This window comes from Paramisgurnus dabryanus, chromosome 13, assembly GCF_030506205.2.
Source record: "Paramisgurnus dabryanus chromosome 13, PD_genome_1.1, whole genome shotgun sequence".
Classification (NCBI taxonomy): Eukaryota; Metazoa; Chordata; class Actinopteri; order Cypriniformes; family Cobitidae; genus Paramisgurnus; species Paramisgurnus dabryanus.
This window is the reverse complement of record NC_133349.1, coordinates 36,584,619-36,606,945: the sequence shown is the minus strand read 5'-3', so window position 1 is coordinate 36,606,945 and position 22,327 is coordinate 36,584,619.

Below are 22,327 nucleotides of genomic sequence, written 5' to 3'. Positions count from 1 at the left end.
ACCAATATGTACATTTGAAATACTAATATGTATTTTTGAGGTACTAATAAGCTCTCTTTGGTCCCAGTATGTACCTCTGAGGTACTGTAATGAAATCCTTAGGTGCAAAGCTGTACTTTTTGAAAGGGTACAGCCAGTGACAGAAAAGGTACAGTTTTGTACCTTTATTTTTGAGAATGTAGCAACACATATTACTAATGATACATTTTTTTTTGCTAGGTTATAAAATATCTTCATGGAACATGATCTGTAATATCCTAATGAATTTTGACAAATCGATAATTTTGACTACAATTTTGCTACAAATATACCTGTGCGACTTACGGTTTTGTGGTCCAGGGTCACATATTGTTATGACAATCAAACTTTATTTAAAGGAAAATGCTTGTTTTTTCAGTAACATATATGATACTGCATTTTGTACAAATCTGTAAAAATACATTTCTTATTTTACAGCGTATAAACGTGTATTTTTACAGTGTATATGTGAAGCATACATTTATTTATTAGGTTGCTCTGTGAATTTTCATCCCACATCAGGTTATTGTAAATCTTGAAAACCAATAAATTGAAATTATGGTGAAATGTTTGTGCTTATAAGTAGTAAAAACTACACGGTTTTAAGCATTTTTGTCTAGTTTTAAGATGCACTTTCATCGTTTTAGTGACTAGATATTAATGCTATTTTCAAGAATTCTTATAAAGTTTTTTGCTTAATATTTGTACAGTTCAACTAAATTAATATGTGTCATGCTTGTTTTTGCATTTTGGCAGTAAAACGTGACATTGGTTTGTTACATGTAGAGATTGTTCTGATTATTTTTGGTGTGTGTATTTATTTATTTAAAAACACTAATAGCTTTTTAAAGTGTTTTTTTTTTTTATTGTTAATCGGTGGAGAATACATAAACAGACTGCAGTTACACAAAGGCTACATCAGATGGTAATTAATTTGTGGCCACCTCTGAGCTAATTAGAAAACATAAAGGAATAAGAGGAAGTTAATGATCCCTAATGTAACTGATGCACTTGAAAGTTAGACTATTGAATCTATGAATGTGTGAACAAATTAAGTTTTCTCTTTGTTTCTATGTTATAAGCTGCTAGGAATGTCTGTGTATTTGTTTTAACAATGTAAACCGTGATGCATTGTTTGCTGGTCTCTCTCATAAGCTGTTAAAAGTCCAGATCTGATCTATGAATGCTTTTACCAACAGATGCATGATTGCATGATTATTCAAAAGGGGTTTTGTCCGTTTAGAATAAAATAATCAATTCGCCTTTAATCGATTGGCACTGCCATTTATTTCATGAGTGTCTACCATTATAAAGCTCAGATGCAAAACCCTCTAAGTGTCTAAAACCCTCTAATGAAAACTTTTTATCAGACTCTTAATAGATTCTGCCAAAAAAAATCGGTATGTTTGATTTAAATGAGATTTAGAGCGAGAGTATTTGATCGACATGTAATACATGCCAAGAGCATTCGGTTAATATGATTTTGATCAAAATCTCATTTTTGAAGGAGGTGGCGTTTAGCAGCTTTTGAATCTGAGCTCCTCATATGAACAGTAGGTATACAGCATATTTCTTTCAGTGTGGTCTAGACTAACTCTTTAAACTTGTTTTCTTTTTGATCTTCTACTAAATGCCTTCTTTGAGGCTAATTTTGCTGTTATCACATTAACTGTTAACACCTCAGGGCACAAGTTCACAGGCAATTTGAACACAATTACAGGATCAGTTGGCAGTAAGAGAGGGTTAAACAGGTAATTGCAACTTTTATAAATGTGCTTTATTCACACGGAAGTGGGGCTTTGAAAACAGTGCCATCAAGTTCACATGTAAGGGCTTCGGTTAATAATGGTGGTAATTGGAAGTGTTTCAGTACATTGAATCATGATGTTCAAATCTGATCATTTTATTCTTGCTTTACCATGTGGCCTGGTGAGTACGTAATAACTATGTGTGACTTTGCCTATGAAACCTCAGCTCAAGTCTTTTTATTTGTGATTCACTGTTTCCTGCATAAAATTGTCTTACATAATGTAAGGAAACATTCTGTAAAAATATTGAAATTAAAATTTGATGAAATACAAACTACTATCACCATTGCAAATAATATAAGATAGTTCATATAAAAATTCTTAAACAATAATTTTACAGCTTGGTTAATTGTTAAGATTTTTAACTCATTTATAACAGTTGCAGACCGCAAAGGTCGAATAACACATCCAAATAGGCACTGTGCAAGTTTTTAAATGTTAGCAACTGGAAAATCAAATACTAATCAAATTGAGTACCTGCTACAACATCAAAACAAATCTCTTATACAGCCTATTGTGTGCATGTGTTTTTGTAAGAGTGATATTGGGAGATAAAGGCCAGTGGCCTCACATCTCTGCAAACATGTGCTGATGTGTACCCCGGTGGGGGGCTGATAGGGTTTTTTAGAGTTGTGCGGTATAAAAAACAACTGCCAGCAGCCCTTCACTTCTCTGAGGAAGGACACAGATGCCAGAAATGAGTTGACATGATGAGAGAGTGGAGCTCCATTCCAAAGTAAATCACCCAGCCAGGAAGAAGCTAACAGGGAAAAATAAAGTGAGAGACTCCAGCCTGTAAAGCTGAAATCCCTTGTGAACAGGACAAGAGAGAGTGCGTGTGTGGTGTTGTTAAGATCATGTGTCGACATTTTCTGTAAGTCAGGACACTATAAAGGAAGAGAAAGGATGCACTTTGATATTCTTTTTTAATTTCACATCAAGCTCACTAATTTAATAAACGAGCCGTAAAGCAGCTCATACTATGCCTAATTAAGCCAGCCGAGAGGCGCACTCTTTAGCTTCTCTTTTACCTCATCTCATACTGAATTAGGGTGACCCCAGTTAGTGCTGCTTGACTGTGTGGGGTGAGCATGTACCTTGAGCAGCACTCAGTGTTCGTAATACTGGATTTACAGACGGCAGCTCATTACAGATCATTAGTGAGAGGACATCAGCGTTCTCTCCAAGTCAATTATCTTATAGATCTACTTTACTGTGAAAGCTTAAATATTAAACGTGATGTGTTTCTATAGCTCAGTTGGTAGAGCACTGCAACAAAAACGATGCATTTTGGTATAGTATATGATGCTCCAGATGCTTAAGTCTGTGCTGACTGGCCAATGGAAATGAAGCATTTAAGGTCACAAATGGAAGCTCAAGAAGAAATAGTGAATAAGCCAAGGATGAGGTTTTTTTGCATGAATTTGTTGACAGTGTGTCACCTTTATTCAGTATTTCGCTGTTAGGTTCAAGCATTTTCCCCTTCTATGCTTTCTTCTCCACAAAGTTGAAATACATGGCTCTCCCTCTTTCCCTCAGATGTGGATTGTAGTCGCTTCTCTATGCAGCTGGTGTCTATTACCTTAACATTCCAAAACACACCGGTTACAAGCTTCAAACGTATGCGATGTGGATATCTGTATAGCTGTAAACCCAGAGATGGTTGGAAACTTTTGGAAAGACTTTTCAGCATTTGTTCTGCACACTTACCTAAAGACTCTGTGGGGCCGGCGCGGTGACTGGGGTCCTATTTCAGCCGCAGCGTGAAGCCGCTGAGTTCCTCAGCTGTAAAATGAAAGCAGCGGAGCGCAGTGAGAAAATGTATTAGCCTCGCTGTGATAAGGGGAGCCCTCAGCGATCAACACACGCCTTCAGCGGGGAAAATAACCGCTGGACAAATTGTTTTTGCTACATTAAGTACCTGTTACTTTATTTCACAGATGGAAAACAATAACGCAGGGTCTGGGGTTTGGAACCAGCATTGTGTGGCGAATCGCACGAGCGTAGATTTCTATAAATATCTATGAAGTCTTTATATGGAAAGTGATTTTCTTAAGAACTTTCCAGCTCAAAGAAAGTCAGCCAATTGACTAATACAATATACGATGATAGATGACAAAGTGCCCGACAGGCAGTCGATAGGCTACTGAGGGAAATCATGCTGAATATCTATGTTAATAAAAAATAAAATAAAAAGGAGGGAATATTTTCACTCAGCGGGCAGAGTGGGGATTTTTCAATTAATGACCGAGCCGCAGCAGCAGAGCTGTGTAAATTAAATGAGTGTGTCAGATCTGCTGTGATTTATACATTTGGACTGATCTAACAGGCCGGCGGAGCAGCTATGACATCCTGACAAGCCAACAATGGATATGAAAAATGAGCCAGTACCACAGCAGAGAGTTTCAAAGGCAAAACGTAGCTTGCCTGAGGAAAAGTATTTAAAACTATAAGGAAAGGACACGATTTAAAAATGCCCTTAAGATTTGACTGCGCACCGGGGCCAGAACTTTCCTCCAGTGTACATTGGCCTGTGACTACAGTGGCCCTCCATCTAAACCAAATATGAATCCTCCAGATGTCCGTGAGGTGTTCATGTAATAGACACCTGCTTTATGTTATGTACTTGACATGTAGGGGTTCTCATCATGGATTAGCACACTGACCTGACGAGACACACACACTGTTTTAGTTTTTTTTTCTCGCCTCTGATGAAAGATAGTTTCACTTTTTTGCACTCAGCAGATTTAGAGGAACCAATTACCTCAGTGCTGATGTGAGAGCAGCCCTCAGGTCCCACTGCAGAATGATGGACTGCAGAGAAGCTTGCTTTATGTATTAAGAGGGTCAAATTTCAGTTTTTCTTTAAATCCTTTCAAATCATTTAGCCTGTGGTTTCAGCAACAAAAACAATCTACTGGTATGTGGAGAGCAGAGCAACAATAGAGCATAAAGTCTGTCTTCACAGAACATTAGGTGATGATTAGATGTATCTATACTGATGGCTTCAAGTTGATTGTTCTGTTGATTGAGTTCTATTTCATCTGGACACATCCTATGTCATTTTGTACATCCCCAATTTTTTTTTAAACAAATATGAGCATTTGCTTTGCCTATCTTTAGAACTGCACTGAGACAATGTGTAGCTCCCTCCAACCTTCTTGGGCTGTGATTTCCATGTTAAGGGGCTCCTAGAAAAGAGAATGAACTTAAGCATAATGTCCATGTTTGTGGTACAAGGAAGAATCTTAAGATCTACTTTTGAGTTTTATTGAAGAAGCAGAAAGAAAATGCAGGGCTGGAACTACACAAGCAATGCAATTGGATAAGTTAAATATTTTAACACCATTTATATACAAGCCATGCAAACTATAAACGTAGCATATATTATATGTGTACTGTAGCACAGAGCCTCATTCTGACACCATTTAATTTCAAAGGTGAAAACGTCATCCATGGATGCATAAAAAACAAAAGTCAATGAGTATTCTGGATTTTACTGTGGCTAAGAACAGTATCTTGATCTACACCTACTTCTATCTTGTTTATTCTACTCATATTTATATATGCGGAGAGAAAGAGTGAGTGAGAGAGAGAGAGAGAGAGAGAGAGAGAGAAAGAGAGAGAGAGAGAGAGAGAGTGAGAGAGAGAAAGAGAAAGAGAGGCAGACAATGGAACACAAGACCAAACCTGACAGCAAGCTATAAGTGCTCGGGCAACAGAAAGGCAGTCAGGCAGCTAGCGGTCGCTGATTGAATGATCCCATTTCTGGGCCTTTTTGTTAGACAACGGGCAGCAGTGTATGAAGATTGATACAGAAGTGCCTGACTCGCTTTGCTGGATCATCAAACGGATTGATATTACTCTCCTCTGTATGAAGACAAAGTAACTGTTATCATACTCAATACAAAGGCTTGTCAGAGGTGGAAAATCATCCGGTGTCGCCGGTTATGGGAGTGTTTCACGGACTGTCATGTGAATTTATTAGGCAGATGCTGGGCTGTCTGATGCTGAAAGCCAGGCTTCGAACAGAGAAATCTCAAGTGCAGATTGAATTACAGGGCCGGGCTATAGAGGATGTCACAGGTTATAGCTTTATCATGATCAACACACACATTGATACAGAGGAACTGTCTGATTTACATATATACACATATATATACACTGTGTGTGTGTGTGTGTGTGTGTGTGTGTGTGTGTGTGTGTGTGTGTGTGTGTGTGTGTGTGTGTGTGTGTGTGTGTGTGTGTGTGTGTGTGTGTGTGTGTGTGTGTGTGTGTGTGTGTGTGTGTGTGTGCTTGTACAGATGTTCTGTATCTAACCTGAATACCTACATAAAAATATAATGTTTAATTAAATTGTGTGCAAACGCTAAAGATATTTAAGATACATAATGCAGAACACATAAAAAACTGATGGCCTTTCTATTATAAATATATAAAAATTGATGGCCTCTTTACTAGGAATAAATACTGATGACCTCCCTACAGTAATTATATATTAAAAATGCATGGCCTCTTCACTGTAAATATATCAAAAACCAATTACCTTTTTACTGAAAAACTATTATGTCTAACATAGATCAGGGCATGTCATTTTATTTAGCATTTTTGTAATCTAATATACTAATGCACTTCTGTCAATATAACAAACAGTACCGAGCTTTCACTCTTAAGTCAGAATCTGCAGAAATTCTGAAACTCTCAAGAACCGGAAATTCAAAATTGAGAATTCAGGGACTAGCTTACAGGACTAATCCTGCCTTATGAGAAGTCCTGTTTCACTTGTCCTTAAATTTGAATTTAACAACACTTTTTAGATTTTTTTCAAAGAGAAACATGAATTTTGACATTTTTACTTTTCATTTGGATTTGGTTTTTTTATTTGAGAATTTGTCAAGCAGGATTCTTGTCAAATGGCTCTAAAAATTAAGTCATGTTGTAAATATATGTAACCCTGTCTGTGAAATCCAGGCTAAAGTCTCACAATCTAATGAGGAGACTGAAGCATCAAATTTTAATTTCACTCATTGATTTTACTTCAATGTCATCAAAGTCTTTGACATGACATGACTCACACCTTACTCAACATTAAAGATATCAAGGGTGTATTTTCACAGAATGTTCTTTACATTATTACATTACACAAATTAAAATGACTTTAGCTGGGTCACATATGATATACTGCTTGCAAATATGGAAGAAATGATTTTGGAAGAGATTCTTAATTAAACACAAGTTCCTTGAAATCACACAAGAGACGCTTGTGCATATCAAACAACAACGACTGGATAGAAAGAAACACATAGACTTATGAAGCATACAGCAGTAATAAATGTGTATGAGTGGAAACAGCTTGAAGCGACCCACCGCTGCTTTGTGTAAATGAGTGGTTCTGCTGCATTAGCTCTATAAAACCATAATCCATTCCCCATAAACCATTACATGCGTCACAACATTTCTGATTTATGGGGTGGAGTATCGATGGGGATAAATGAATGCTTGCCAAACATTTCAGAGACAATATTGAGCACATTTTAATTGTGATTTGATTCCCGTGGCAGTTATCCAGATGATGAATGAGCGTCAGCACCCCTCGACAGCGCTCAAAGAGTCTTAATATGACAATTATGTGTCTGTCTATAGATTTTATTGTACCTCTCTCTCTCTCTTTCTCTCTCTCTCTCTCTCCCTCTCACTTTCTCCCTCTCACTTTCTCTCTTTCATATCAGTTCATCTGTACAGTTCAGCTTTTGTTTAGATTAAATTGAGACTTTGCTTCACTCCATCTCGGAACACTTACTTATGTTTTATGACACACACTAAATCAGTTTTATGTTGCTATTGATTCCCCCCCTGCTTTCCTCTGAGCTCCCTCATACATACATAAAACAATACATCAAAACATTTTACCTTTTCCTTTTTCTTCCAGTCTTCCCTGTGACCTTCAGGGTACTGTTTACAATTTTCTGCAATCCCACCTACTCGACAGAGAAATGTTGCATATATTACCGGACACACACCATTGACCAGGAGGTGGCAGTTAACATCAATTTCATTGTGTTGCACCCTAATTCCTCTTTTCTTAATGAGCATATGCCATGTTCAAACCATAAACCTGAGCTTGATTAACATATAGGACGACTTAAATTGCCTTAGAAAGGTTTTGTATACTTATGGGATTTTTAACAAAGGCTGAATGTCATCGCATTGGATAACAAAATATCCAAGCATGCATCATCTGAAAAATACTATTAGAGCTTTTCTCACGATTATCTTTACATGTGTAAAGGAAAGGCAGGTTACTTTAGATTCAACCTGTTACATCATAATGCCTCTTTTCTTATTGAGCATAATTAATGTATATTGGTTGTTATTTAAGCAATTTCTCTGTGATTTGATTAACGTCACTGCAACTTGTTATGCAAATGTCTCTCAAATTAATCTCATGAGTTTTTTTGTATGAAAACCCAAGGATTATTACAGAATGATAATGTCAAAGCCTCCTTCAACTACAAGAACATACGGACACGCACACACACTCACACAGATACTGCATCTGAAGTGGCGCACTGGTTGACATGCTGTTGGGTGGAAGTGAGAAAAAGAAAAAAGAGCTTTGAGGAACAGCTGCCCAGGATGTTTCCATAAAAGGCAAGTTTACTATCAGTCAGAATCTTTTCAGTTAGAATTCATCCTAATAATAAAGAATGAGAATAACTGTAAAAAGCCTTCTAGACTTTTACTTACTTTCCATGAGTCCCATTTTTCCTACAGTAGATACTCTTTATAAACAAATAACGGCCATACATTACCATGGGTTAAAGGGGACATTTCACAAGACTTTTTTAAGATGTCAAATAAATCTTTGGTGTCCCCAGAGTACATATGTCAAGTTCTACAATAGCATATAGATAATTTATTATAACATGTTAAAATTGCCAAGTTGTAAAAATGTGCCTTTTGGGTGTGTCCTTGTAAATGCAAATGAGCTGATCTCTGCTGTAAATCGCAGTGCCATGCTTGGATAGTGCAGATTAAAGGTCTGTATTATCCCCTTCTGACATCACAAGGGGAGCCAAATTTCAATGACCTATATTTTCACATGCCTGCAGAGAGTGGTTTACAAAAACAAAGTTACTGGGTTGTTTTTTTTCACATTTTCTAGGTTGATAGAAGCACTGGGGACCCAATTAGCACTTAAACATGGAAAAGTCAGATTTTCGTGATATTTCCCCTTTAAAAGTGTTGTTTTTGTTGTTACAAGTAACCACAAAGTGATCATATTTTCTAATAAATCTGCACAACTGAACTGAGACACATTTTGACACGCATGTTCATACTTGATTTCTCACCTTTATCTGTAATTAATGTGTGTCTTAATGTATGTTCAATGCTACACACATCTTTAAGTGCCAAATATGAATACAATATCTGCTAATGATTTAATTCAATTTAAATTATTTTCTATTATTTTTCTATTTCTGTTATTTCATATTAATCATATTACAATTATTAACATGTTAAAACATTTAAGCTGGGACGTACATGACAGATTTTGCAATAAAAACAAAAATGTAGATGTACATTTAACATTAATAGAATTAAAAAAAGAAAGTGATTATAATGTTGATTCCAGACTATTATATTAAGGGATATTTGCGAATTATAAACCTCTATTAAACTTAACCCTAAACCCAATATCAGCTAAGTATAATAGTCATAAAGACTATTCTTCTCTAGCAACGTCCTTACTCCTCAGTGTGCTAATCAGAATCAGAATGAACATAATGTCAATGTGCATGTCAAATCAATGGGCAAGGCCACAGATTCACTTGATAGTACAACAGTTACTTTCAGTGCAACTGGAGTACTCATTTTATCAGTTGATGCATTCCCTGAAAAATCAGATCCCTGAGTGGTTAGAGGTACGGCGAGCAAATGGTTGAAATGTTGGGTCGATGTTCGATGTAAAAAATCTAGTTCTAAAGCAAAACCGGTTAAGAATCCTTGCTGTAAGATAGGTTACTACATGCTTTCTTCTTGTGTGAATGTGTGTTGGTAAAGCATTCTGTCACAGTTGCTCACATTATGATGTGGATTGACATGCAGCAGATGTCCCCCCAGCGTCTCTCTTTGGCCCTGTCGGTCATCCCAGCCAACGGCTCTGACAGCACAATGATGGATTAGGAATTGTCATCCAGGACGCTTGTCACCTGTTTACAAGGCACCCATCTCTCATCTCTCAATGTAGGGGTTGTAATATGTCTGACCAGCCCACTTGACAGGCAATACCATACAATACATCACAGCCCTCCTTACAAGCTCCCTGAGCTCCAGTGCAGTTACAGACATCTGTCACACTCAGTACTGCATTATATTTTCTCTTCTGGTCAATAACACAAGGCCTTTAAGTTTTTCCTCAGCCATTTAATAAAAACTCATTTTAAATTTGCATGAATGTGTTACGGAATATATTATTTTTGAACAACAACAACTCTGAACAACAGCATTATAATAAAAATATCTTCTCTTATGTATGTATCCCACTTCCCTGAGATGGAGACGAATGCTGCGTAATGGTGTTAAAGCTGTAGGAACACTTAAAGTGATACTCAAGCAAAAAATGAAAATTATTAAATAATTTCCTCAAGCCATTCGAAATACACATGACCATCTTCTTTCAGGCAAACACAATCAACCACTTCTAACACAAAAAAAATGCATCCATTCTTCACAGACGTAATCCACATGGCTCCAGGGGGTTAATAAAGTATTTCTGAGGGAATGGATGCGATTTTGTAAGAAACATATCAATATTTAAAACGTTAACTATAATAAACTATAAGATCCAAAAAGAGGACATATCGTTGAAAAAGAAGACCTATGGTCACCCTACCTAAATTTAATATACTCAAGTATATTAAAGATCAAATTTAAATAATGAAAACAAACTGATGAAAGATTAGTTGTATAATGTGTAGCCAGAGGCTATGCATACAATCCCACAGATAATCACAGCCATGCTAATACGGTAAAAACAACACTCTTGCTCATGTGATATTGCTTTCACAAAACATTTACATTTGGCAGACACATGTTGTTGAACCCACAATCTTTGCATTACTTACACAATGTCTGGCCAACATAGGAACACATAGGAGCTCAAATAAAAATATATATTCTATTAATGGCTATTCTTAATAATTCATTTCTGACCTTTATACATAACATTTAAAAATAAGTTTTAAAATTAGGGTTTGTTCCCCCCCCAAAAAATGCACAGACTAAAAGCAGCATATGTGAGTTGAGCAGAGAAACATTTCATCTCCCATTTCAAAACATTGTGTATTCACTTGGATCCACTTTAGGTTTTGCACTTCCTGGAGTGAGAGGAAAACACAGACACTTTGACTTAATAAAAACTGCTCCTCGCTCCAGGCAAAATCTTTGTTTGCACTCAACATCTTGCACTCACCACCAACACCAACAAGAAGAATAATACAAACTGTAAAAATAACTCGGCTGTTTAATATAGATTATACATAAATGTTAATCTTTTTACTCTTTTAAATATGAAATAATTTTTTTTGTTAGTAGTTTGTAGGGTACACACTTTTCTAAACAATATCAGGCATCTATTTGCACAAGCAACTTAAGCAGAATTTCAAATTAGGCTCCCAAACACTGCCTCTAAATATCAAATATTTACATATCAAATAATAAATAAAAAGCTATCTAGTTGTGTGCAAATTCTGTCGTGAATGTACTTTTCGAGCGAGGAAATTTACAGAGCGTGGTCATTTGGTACTCCAGGTGCCTCTGTTGGCAGCAACTGAAAAAGTGCAGCGAGATTTGACTCTCTCTACGGGCCCAGCACAACCCTTCGCTGAACTGATAATGGACTCCTATCAGGTTTAATGGCCCTCAGCTTGAACGAACAGACAACAGCAGAGGGGAGGCGGTGGTTAAGGGGGGCATGGGGAGTTGTACAGCAAGCATATTGTCATTAAATTTAATTTTTTCCTGAACACTCCCATGCTCGTAGCACAAACACAGCCGTGAGAGTGATCATAATTGGCTCTGAACACATGTGTAATTGCCTTCAGCTGGCATTCTTTTACAGTTGACATTGTTCGCCAGCGATGAGGTGACTGGCCATTTGAATATGCAGCTTGTTTGGCGGTGGCGGGCGTAATTGAAATGTGCTATGTGTGAACAGAAGATTACATTAAGACCCCCAGATAATCACCTGACAGGGGAATAATTGAGTCTGCAATCTGCCGCTGCATCCTCGAGAGCGTGGGGAGGATGTAGTGGAGTAACCGGGCGGGACTCTTGGCTGACATGCTCTCAGCACTGTGCAAAAATGCCAGGCGCGCATTCCTGAGCTCTCAGCCTCCCCGTCTGTCGCTCTGTCTGTCCGTGCATGGATCTATCTCTGTCCTATGTGCCTGTGTGTATGTTCTACACAAAGAGCTAACAGATGGCCCTTATTGATAATCATTTTTTTTATAGTCGTTTGCATTTTTGTTCTTGCAATTTGATCAGAATTAAGAGAGTATGTGTTTAAAGTCAAATAGTGATTTCCAGTATATTTTGTGTATTTCCATTATTAAAACTAACAGTTATGATCACATAACTTTTTTAAGATTTAAAATATGTTATTTTTTATTTGGTGATTGTTTTTTACAAACATTCTTTGAGATTTTCATCCAAATTATCACAATAACGCATCACACAGTTGCTGCAGAATTGCCGGCTGCACATCCATGATGTGAATTTCCTGTCCCAGCACATCCCAAAGGTGCTCTATTGGATTAAGATCTGGTGACTTGGTGGCCAATGGAGGACAGATTGTCATGTTCAAGAAACTGGTTTAAGATTATCTTAGCTTTGTAATGGTGCATTTGTCTATTGTCCATTTTTGGTGAACCTGTGCGAATTGTAGCCTTAGTTTCCTGTTCTTAGCTGACAGGAGTGGCACCCGGTGTGGTCTTCTACCTTCTAAGAAAGCAGCCCATGTACGGTTTACTTTAAGGTGCCGGTACAGTCGACTTAAAAATCTACAGTGTGAACACAAACCACTCCAGGCTCACTTGTTTTTCCCGTTTGTCTCTCTTTTACTATAGTTTTTTTTCTATGGCTCTCAAAAGATTAATCATGATAGAAAATAAAAGTTTGTGTTATATATATATGTGTGTGTGTGTGTGTGTGTGTGTGTGTGTGTGTGTGTGTGTGTGTGTGTGTGTGTGTGTGTGTGTGTGTGTGTATATATTATGTATATATAAATACACACATACATGTAAGAATTTAAGAATTTTTTTATTTAGGTATATTTTTGATTTATATAAAATATATCAATATATAAATATAAATATACTGTACATGTAAATGTTTCTTAAATACAAACATTAATGTGTGTGCATTTAAATATATAAAATAATTGCACACAGTGCACACACATAAATTATGCAAAAACTTTTATTTTGTATGTGATTAATCACAATTAATCTTTTGACGGCCCTAATTTTTTCATGCACTATAACCTCATAGGCGCATATCACTGGAAATCCATCTGTTTTACACACATTGCATGTTTATGCATATATTCATACTTTCTCTTTATACATATTGTCCAATCCATAGTAATAAAAGTTAGTTATAGTAAATGTTCTCAATAATAAGTGTAAACATAAAGAGGTCTGAGCAGTCTCCCATTACTGCTTAAGTGAACCAAAAATGGATAGCAACAGTGTGAATGTAAAGAAAACTCAGTCCTTTTTGCCTTGGTTCACCTCTTGGTCCACTTTAAGATGTCTGAGTTTGGTTCTCTTAACTCAAGTGTGAAAACACCCTAAGTTACTGTTGCCTTTTATCATCTCCAACCAGTCTGCAGTCGAAATTAATTTCACTAAATGTGTCTCGGCTTTTGTTAAATATGATATAAGATTACATATTTATCACTAACTTCCAGATGTTTTATCCAAATGTTTTGATTTAACCGGATTCAATTGCCCTTTCCCAAATGATTTCATCCAGAGTGGAGATTTATTGCTTTGAGAAATTCACAGGTTTTCCCATCTTGACAGATTTTAATGTCTTGATAGAAACACTAAGTGTGGATCAAGAACACGTCAAAATTCTGTGACATCATAAATAACAGAAATGATACCCTGTATCAACCAATCCCTATACTTAGATAAACAGAATTGCACACACATATTAAACTGTTGGAATTTTGTGTAATAATAACAGTCCTCCATTATTATTTGTATTTAATAAATACATACAGTGTTACCCACATTGTACACTGTACACGCAATTAAAACCCATTATTTAAAGTTATCACTTTCTGCGTAATTACAGTAACTTTGTAATATGTGATTATTGATCTGAAACAAATCTCCCATACACACAGAAAACACCAGCTAGTTACTTTGTGGTAAATCATTAATAAACTAATGATTTTTCCAGAATACTTTCAATTAAGAGCACAAGTGAAAATGACTCTAGGGACTTTGGGCCCGAGCTATTAAATGTGTGATGCTCTAATACCTCCTCACAGGAGGAAACAAGATTTTATCCAAACACGTGATTGTTATATTTTGGTTGCACTGTAGACTATAAGAAGTCTGTAGTGTTTTAATTCATGAACCCTTTCACACACATTAATATGCCATAAAACATTACACTGTCAGGAGAACATGAGTTAATTCCATTTCACGAGTTGTTGTATAACCTGCATTTTTTGCTCTGTGTGCTGTGTCGGGTAGACTACAGACAATGCATGTGTGTATTCCACTGTCTACATGCCTCGAGTGGAGGCTGAGTGACCATGTCAACTCTCTCTCTCTCTCTCTCTCTCTCTCTCTCTCTCTCTCTCTCTCTCTCTCTCTCTCTCTCTCTCTCTCTCTCTCTCTCTCTCTCTCTCTCTCTCTCTCTCTCTCTCTCTCTCTCTCTCTCTCAAAAGCCTTCATGTTCTGTATACCTCATTACACTAGGCACAGACACTAGCAACCTTTGAACAATGAAACAGAGGAGAGACAGAATTGTTATATTCCCCATAACCACAATTTACAGTCACTTCCTGATGAAATGCTTGACATTTCCTCTTAATGTCTTAGATATGCTCATCATCTTTGTTTGGCTTCATGGCTCATAATAAAGCATTTTCTCACAGTTTAATGTCATCTCCGAGGTAACTAAGGTCTCATACAACAGTGTCAAAGAGGTACATTTGTCAACGAGCTGTGGAATGTGAATCTGTGCCGACTGGTTCTCATTAAAACAGTAGTTTAAGAGAGGCTTACTGTAACAGTTTCTTAAAACAGCATAAAGAGCTTGACTATATAAATGATAAAGTTACATTCAAAAAGATCACTGAACAAACATAACAATAAAAGTATAATTGTTACATGTTAATATAACAACAATTGTATTACAAAACTAAATAATAAAGTAACTGTAGACTATTATCAAGCAAAGTGACAAACCCTTTAAGGGCATATTATATACGTACATGGAAGACCTACGCTGTAGCCTTTACACTTTAGGCTTCGGATCAATTTTCATTCATACTTCTGCGTCATTGTCGACTTGCAATTACACATGGAGACCTCTAGTAAATAGTATCCACGCATGTAACCCAACAGCCAAAAAAGATACAGCTTAGAAAATAAACCCACAAAAGAAGAACCTTGTTATGACTGATATTTGAGAAGCCCAGCTGTGATGGAGGTATATGCTTGAGTTAAATATCACTCCTCAACTTGGGCCATCATTGTTTTTATCGTCGTAAGTGGAAATCCGTATAAGGAAATGTGACGTACTGTAGATGTTTTTGACCTGACAGGAGGGGTTCTAGCGGACTAATCACAGTGCTTGCGGTTCATATAGAACAAACACACTGTCACAATTGTTGCAGAGGTACACATCAGGCTACGTACAGCTATGCGCAGATGGCGTAGCTATGGCATAGACCATATGAGGCTTTAGTGCTAAAGAGCAACTATTAGGCTACTTAATTTTATTACTGAGGTCTGCTAGGCTAGGATATTTTATATATGAAAACATTTAAAATTTCACATCCTGTAAATTTATTTGCAGAAAATCCTTTCAAACGCTGTTTGAAATAAGCACTTCTTTTTATAGCCCCTTGCCAAAATGCCCAGTCTTCTTTAAATGATCAGCTAGTCCAATCTGTTGTGATTGTTGTGATAACCGTTTGAGAGTGTCGGAAATGTAACACCCATGACCATAATTGGGTTTCAACTCCTGAGGCTTCACGTGCAGACGCAAACAAACAGTATTGTATCTATAGTAATTATGCCATCAGCATTGCCCTACCAGTTTTAGTCAGACCCTGAGAGTTTGGAAGAACAAACCAAGAAAATCAAGAAAAAATGAACCTTTCTCAAGCACAACATTTGACATTTTCTTATATGGAATGCCAAGTAAACAATGGAAAATATATGAATGTTTCTAAAATGTATTTCTTTTGTGAACTATAAGTGCATATGGATGGTATATTGTGAATGCTTGGCATGGACAATTCAGCATTGCGTACCCATTTAACTCAGTAACATTAGCAAGCAGGATTGCTCTGCATTTGAATTCTCAGAAGCACATAAATCTATAATCTTACAGGGTATGATTTTGAAGCATCAGATGATTCCAACAAAATGAGAACTGACTCATTGTGCAAATCTGTCTTTGAACTCTGTACAGGTCAGGACAGTCACAATTTGTAGAATTTGGTCGTAGTAATTCTTCATTCTTTGGAAGGCCATACAATGTTTTTTAAAGCCATAAAAACAGTCTTCTCGACAATAATAAAAAAATAATTAAAATTACTTATTCAGCCACATTTAGCAAATACATTTGGCCCGCTTTCATTTTGGGTTGAATACTAAATGTTACATTTAAAGGAATAGTCTACCCTTTTGCCATATTAAACTATGTTATTACCTAAACTTAGACAAATTAATACATACCTATCTTTTTTCAATGCGTGCACTGTACAGCGTGTTGTGAATGTGTTAGCATTTAGCCTAGCCCCATTCATTCCTATGATACCAAACAGGGAAGCCACTAAACACTTCCATGTTTTCCCTATTTAAAGACTGTTACATGAGGAGTTACTGTATACCAGTAAGTATGTTGCCACAAAATAAAACTTTTTTTTGGTACCATAGGAATGAATGCTAAATGGCTAAATGCTAACACATTCACAACACGCTGTACAGTGCACGCATTGAAAAAAGATAGGTATGTATTAATTAGTCTAGGTTGAGGTAATAACATAGTTTAATATGGGAAAACGGTAGACTATTCCTTTAAGGGCATTATACAAATTTGTGACAGCTACTTAGCTATATCATGGAATTAACTGCAGAAATGAAAGCTTTAGCACAAGTTCTACCAGTAAGAATTAATGCTATGCCATTCATAACATTTTAATCTAGCCAATCATCACTTGACTGTTGGAGTATTTAAGTGCCCTACTCAACCTCTTTTGCGTGTGCAGATACAGTACTGATGCTGACTTAACTAGCTGGATGTCCAGTGCAAACGTGTCACAAAAGGGATTCAGATGTTAAGCCGGTCTGCGATTCTTTCAGGCATTTTAACTGTTTTCCTGGGATCTTTCCATCCAGCGACATCCAGCTGCTCTTTCTCATCTGGTAATTATCCTTACACAAGTTCATGTTAGACCAGCAGCATCGTGAAAAGCTCTTACATAAGGCCAAAGACCCTAAACGGAAGTCTGCAAGCTTAGCATACATGGGTGTAAGGCTGCAGGGAAGGAGAACACAGGCCGTTTTTTTTTAAAGAACAGATTAAAATGTAATATTAGTTTTGTTGACCGTGGGGGCTTTCATTGAAAACAATAGGGGTAAGTAACATAGTAAATTACATGGGTTTCGTCTGAACTGTCCCCTTTTGTATTTCCCTAAGAACCAAATAAAGTAAGGTACAATTTTACGTAACATGTTTCCTGAAAATGTCCAATCCCAGTCTGCTGTATGCAACCTTCCCGAAAAGTTGTAAGGTCTACTCATGCCAAGCTGTTCCGATCAAAGGAAAATATTAGATCTTCATCTACCTTACCATAATTGCAGACTTTAAAGGTCCTGTTCTTTCTATGTTTTTGAAGCTTTGATTGTGTTAACAGTATAGATAACATGTGTTCATGTTTCACATGTAAAAAATGTGGTATTTTTTACACAATACTATCTGTATATCGCTGTTTTCACTACAATTAGGCTAGTTTGTTTTTTATCTTAGACTTTCTATAATCTTTAAATTATCATTCATCCTTTACAAATATGTTCACTTTTTTCTTTTAAAATTATAATAAAGTCATTTAAAGACATTACGATATGTTAGGGTTATGAGTTTTCCGTTGGTTTTAAACTTATTTATTTACACAATCAGCAACGGTCCACTATAACAGTGTTGCTTTTTGTGATAACTGTAATAAAGTTTTAAATGTATATTTTAAATCCACATAGTTATGTCCTTGTCAACCAAGAAATATGCATACCTACATTTTATCCAGGTTAAATCCTACATTTTGCTGCAAAAGTCTGCTTTTATGTGCACATGCAAGATGAGTAATTATAAATTATGGGCCCTATTTTATAGATCTAAGCGCATTGTCTAAAGCGCACAGCGCAACGTCTAAATGGGCGTGTCCGAAATCACTTTTGCTAATTTAACGACGAGAAAAAATTATTTGTGCGCCAAACGCATGGTCGAAAAGGGTTGGTCCTATATTTTTAATGAGTAATGGGAGGATTTTGGGCGTGACGTGCAATAAACCAATGAGAGTCTCAGCTCTCATCACCTTTAAAAGCCAGTTAAGCTGGCACTATGTCTACTACCTATTTAGATGACGGACTTTGTAAACTGAAAAACTAATTGGAGGAAGAAGATCCCCAGTTTAAGATTAATGTTAAATAATTGTGTTGTTTTCACTTGTATTAAAATTGTTATTTTTTATTAAAACCTTTAAACCCCTTTTTCTTTTAGTTGTGGAAGAAAAATAGCAGGTTTTTAATTGCTTTAAATGTATGGCTATCCAATATCATAAAAAAAAATATTTACAAGTTTGAAAGAAAAGGTTTGTACTCTAAAAATACTTTATTTGTAACAAACAGGAGATAAAGAATTTACAAACGGCTCTTCGCAAGGTTCAGCACTTGGACAGTGTCAGGTTTTTTTTTAAGCATTACTTAAAAATGTTTCTCATCCCACAGGTACAGAGTCATCATATACAATAAATCCGTAAGATAGCATTTTAAAACATTTAAAAATAGATGCATTTGTTTAAAGCACTGCATTTATTTACTTACCAGGCTGCAGGTGAAGCAGCTCTTTGCGCCTTCTAACGTCTCATAATTAGTCCTCATTTATGTCCAAGAGACTCAATAATAATCTTTTACATTCAATCCTTTAATCTTTCATATTTAAAAGCGTTTTTGTGCTGCTGCGCATTCATGTATGTGATAAGCAAATCCGCGTTGTCAACCCGTTTATAGGCGCATATTACTAATGCGCTCTTTAAATAACAAAAACATATTGCGCCATTGACTTTAGAGCAGGTTTTTGTTGGGCAATGGCGTAGTCTATTTTAGTTGCCGCAAAATATACAGTAGACGCGCCAAAAATGCACCTGAACACACCTCATTTTCAGACCAGAACGCCAATGGGCGCAAATGCATTTGCTATTTAAACAACATGGTGCTAAACATGAAAATGATAATTGCGCAGGGTGGAAACTAGCAAAATACACTTGCGTCGAGCATTGCGCTGCATTGCCGGGTGTAAGATAGAGCACTATGGCCCAATCCCATTTCTCTGTCTTACCCCTTCCCCTTACCCCTACCCCTTAGTTTTGCACGTTCACGTGAGAGTAAGGACCAGTTGGGATAGCCCTTTCGCTCTCATGAACGTGCAAAACTAAGGGGAAGGGGTAAGACAGAGAAATGGGATTGGGCCTATGTGTTTAAAGCTCCACTGTGTAAGATCTACTCCCATCTAGCGGTGAAAGTCTATATGACAAGCAACTGAATAATACTTTCTAGCCCCCCCCATTCGGAACGCGTTTTAACTCGTACGGTGGCCCGGCCGTGTCATGCCAAGGTTAACATGGCTTCCAGTAGCTACAAAGCAAAAGCAATGAGAAAAAAATGAACAATTTGCAATGTCCTTTGCCTGTGATCCATCAAAGCACACCGATTTATGTTTAACATGAAAAAAGTCTGATTGTCATGATATGTCCGCTTAAAATCACATACAAAAAGCAACCATGACGGGTTTAAATGGACGCGAATTAATATTATGTCAAAGTACAATGCTTATGTTTTAAGTAAACGTTACATGTCCGTGTATATGTAAGAGCTTTCTCTCATATTGGTGAAAAAAGATCGCGCAACTTTCACACGGTTGTAAAATGAAACGAAAGACGCGCAGATCAGACGCTTTTATCAGAGTATTATGTCAGACATTATGTCAGAGTACAATGCTTATGTTTTAAGTAAACGTTACATGTCCGTGTATATGTAAGAGCTTTCTCTCATATTGGTGAAAAAAGATCGCGCAACTTTCACACGCTTGTAAAATGAAACGAAAGACGCGCAGATCAGACGCTTTTATCAATGAAAGGCTAAAAATAGCGCTGTCACCGTGTGTTTGTGCTAGAGGTCAGAAAAGATGAAAAACATTTATCTCAGTACCTCAGATTACATAAATGGGCGGAGAGACGGCGTGTGTCTGTTTGAACACATTAAACCACATGCATGTTTACACTAACAAGTGTTATGCATAATCATGCTAAAGTTAGCCAAGGAACTATAAAACTTCAAGTTTACAACATGGACTGTATAGATGTAAACGAATATGCTGAATTACCTGTGGAGAATATAGAAAGTGCAACTTCAGTGTCCCTTGAGCCCCCTCTTGGAAAACTAACTCCAATAGTGACTTTGGTCTTGATGTTTTTCCTGTCGCGTTGTCGTTTAAAATCCCCGTTTCGCTTCCTTGGCGATTTGTTTTAATGTCCTCGAGAATATGTCTTTAACAGGCTTTCAAATCAAAGCATTAGATCGCAAGTTCATCACGGTGTGCGGTTGTTGTAAAATCCGAAGGATTCAGCTACGCAGGTCACGATACGTCATCAAGCCTGGTTTATTTAAATCAACTGAGCATTACATTCGCAAGTCATACGCATATTACATCAATTTACAATTAACTAAAAATAATTGTCAGCTTTATAATTGTTAATATTCTGAAATAAGACTGTCTTGATGACGTATACCGCCTACACATGCAACCTCCGGAGGCTTCAGCTATCGGCCAGCATGAGTGTAGAGTGAAAGCGCGAAAGGCGGAGCTTGAATTTCAGGAATGTCCCTCGTCGGCGAATGTATTTCAAAGATGGAGGCACAACATGGATTCAGCCAGAGAGCGCTTCGACGGTATGCATTTTAAATAGCAGATTCTACACTTACGAGAATACTTTCATTAGTGGGTGGGAAGTAATTACACATGAATGAGCACATACTTTTGAAAGAAAACATGGGTTTTTGTTAAGAATTAACTCAATAAAGTACACAGTAGAGCTTTAAGGGCAGGGCCGTGCAGAGACAATTGGAGAGGCAGGTGCTCAAAAAATGAAAAGGGCACTTTGCTCGCTGACACGCAAGCACACAACTGAAACAAATAATAAAGTAATACAGAATAGAAAGATGATTTTAAGTCTAACGTTTTCCTTTATTTTCCTTGCAAATAGAGTGAGAGAGAAAAATCTATATAGACTGAGTTTTATATCTATATATTTATGCATTTGGCAGCCACTTTTATCCAAAACGACTTACAGTGCATTTCATTTAGTGTTTGTGTGTGTCAACAGTATATGCAGTTTTGAAATTATATGATATTATTGCATTGTGACATTAAGATATTATTACGTTTACAGGCTTGTGTTTTTGTTGTCATATTTAAAATATAATTCTATTCTATTCTAATCCTGTTCGAAATTTGTATACAAAGAGAGTAGCCTATAGTTTTGAATCGTGTTTGTGTTGTGTTTTTGCACACTTTGATGCCTTGATGACACGGCAATAAAATAATGACATTCATCTCTCCTTTCATTCATTTCATGAAGCCTCTAGTACTTTCTTTATTTTCAGGTAAACTAAAACTGGTTGCAAAGCTGGAGAGTTTTTGACTGAGTTAATAATTTAGCACGAGTATGGCTATATTACCCAACATCAGCTCACATTGTCTTTTATCAAAGGCGAGTCCAGGAATCGTAAATTCAATATGATACAAAAATTAAACGAGTTTTTTTTACCGTATTCATTAGATCTTGCTCTTCCAACAAACTCCGCGTGACAAGTGGATGACATTAGAACAGCGCGAGAGCGATTTGAAATCAAACTCCTCCGTATGATTTCCCGAATATTTCTCGCGGTACTTTGATGTCATGTGCGTTT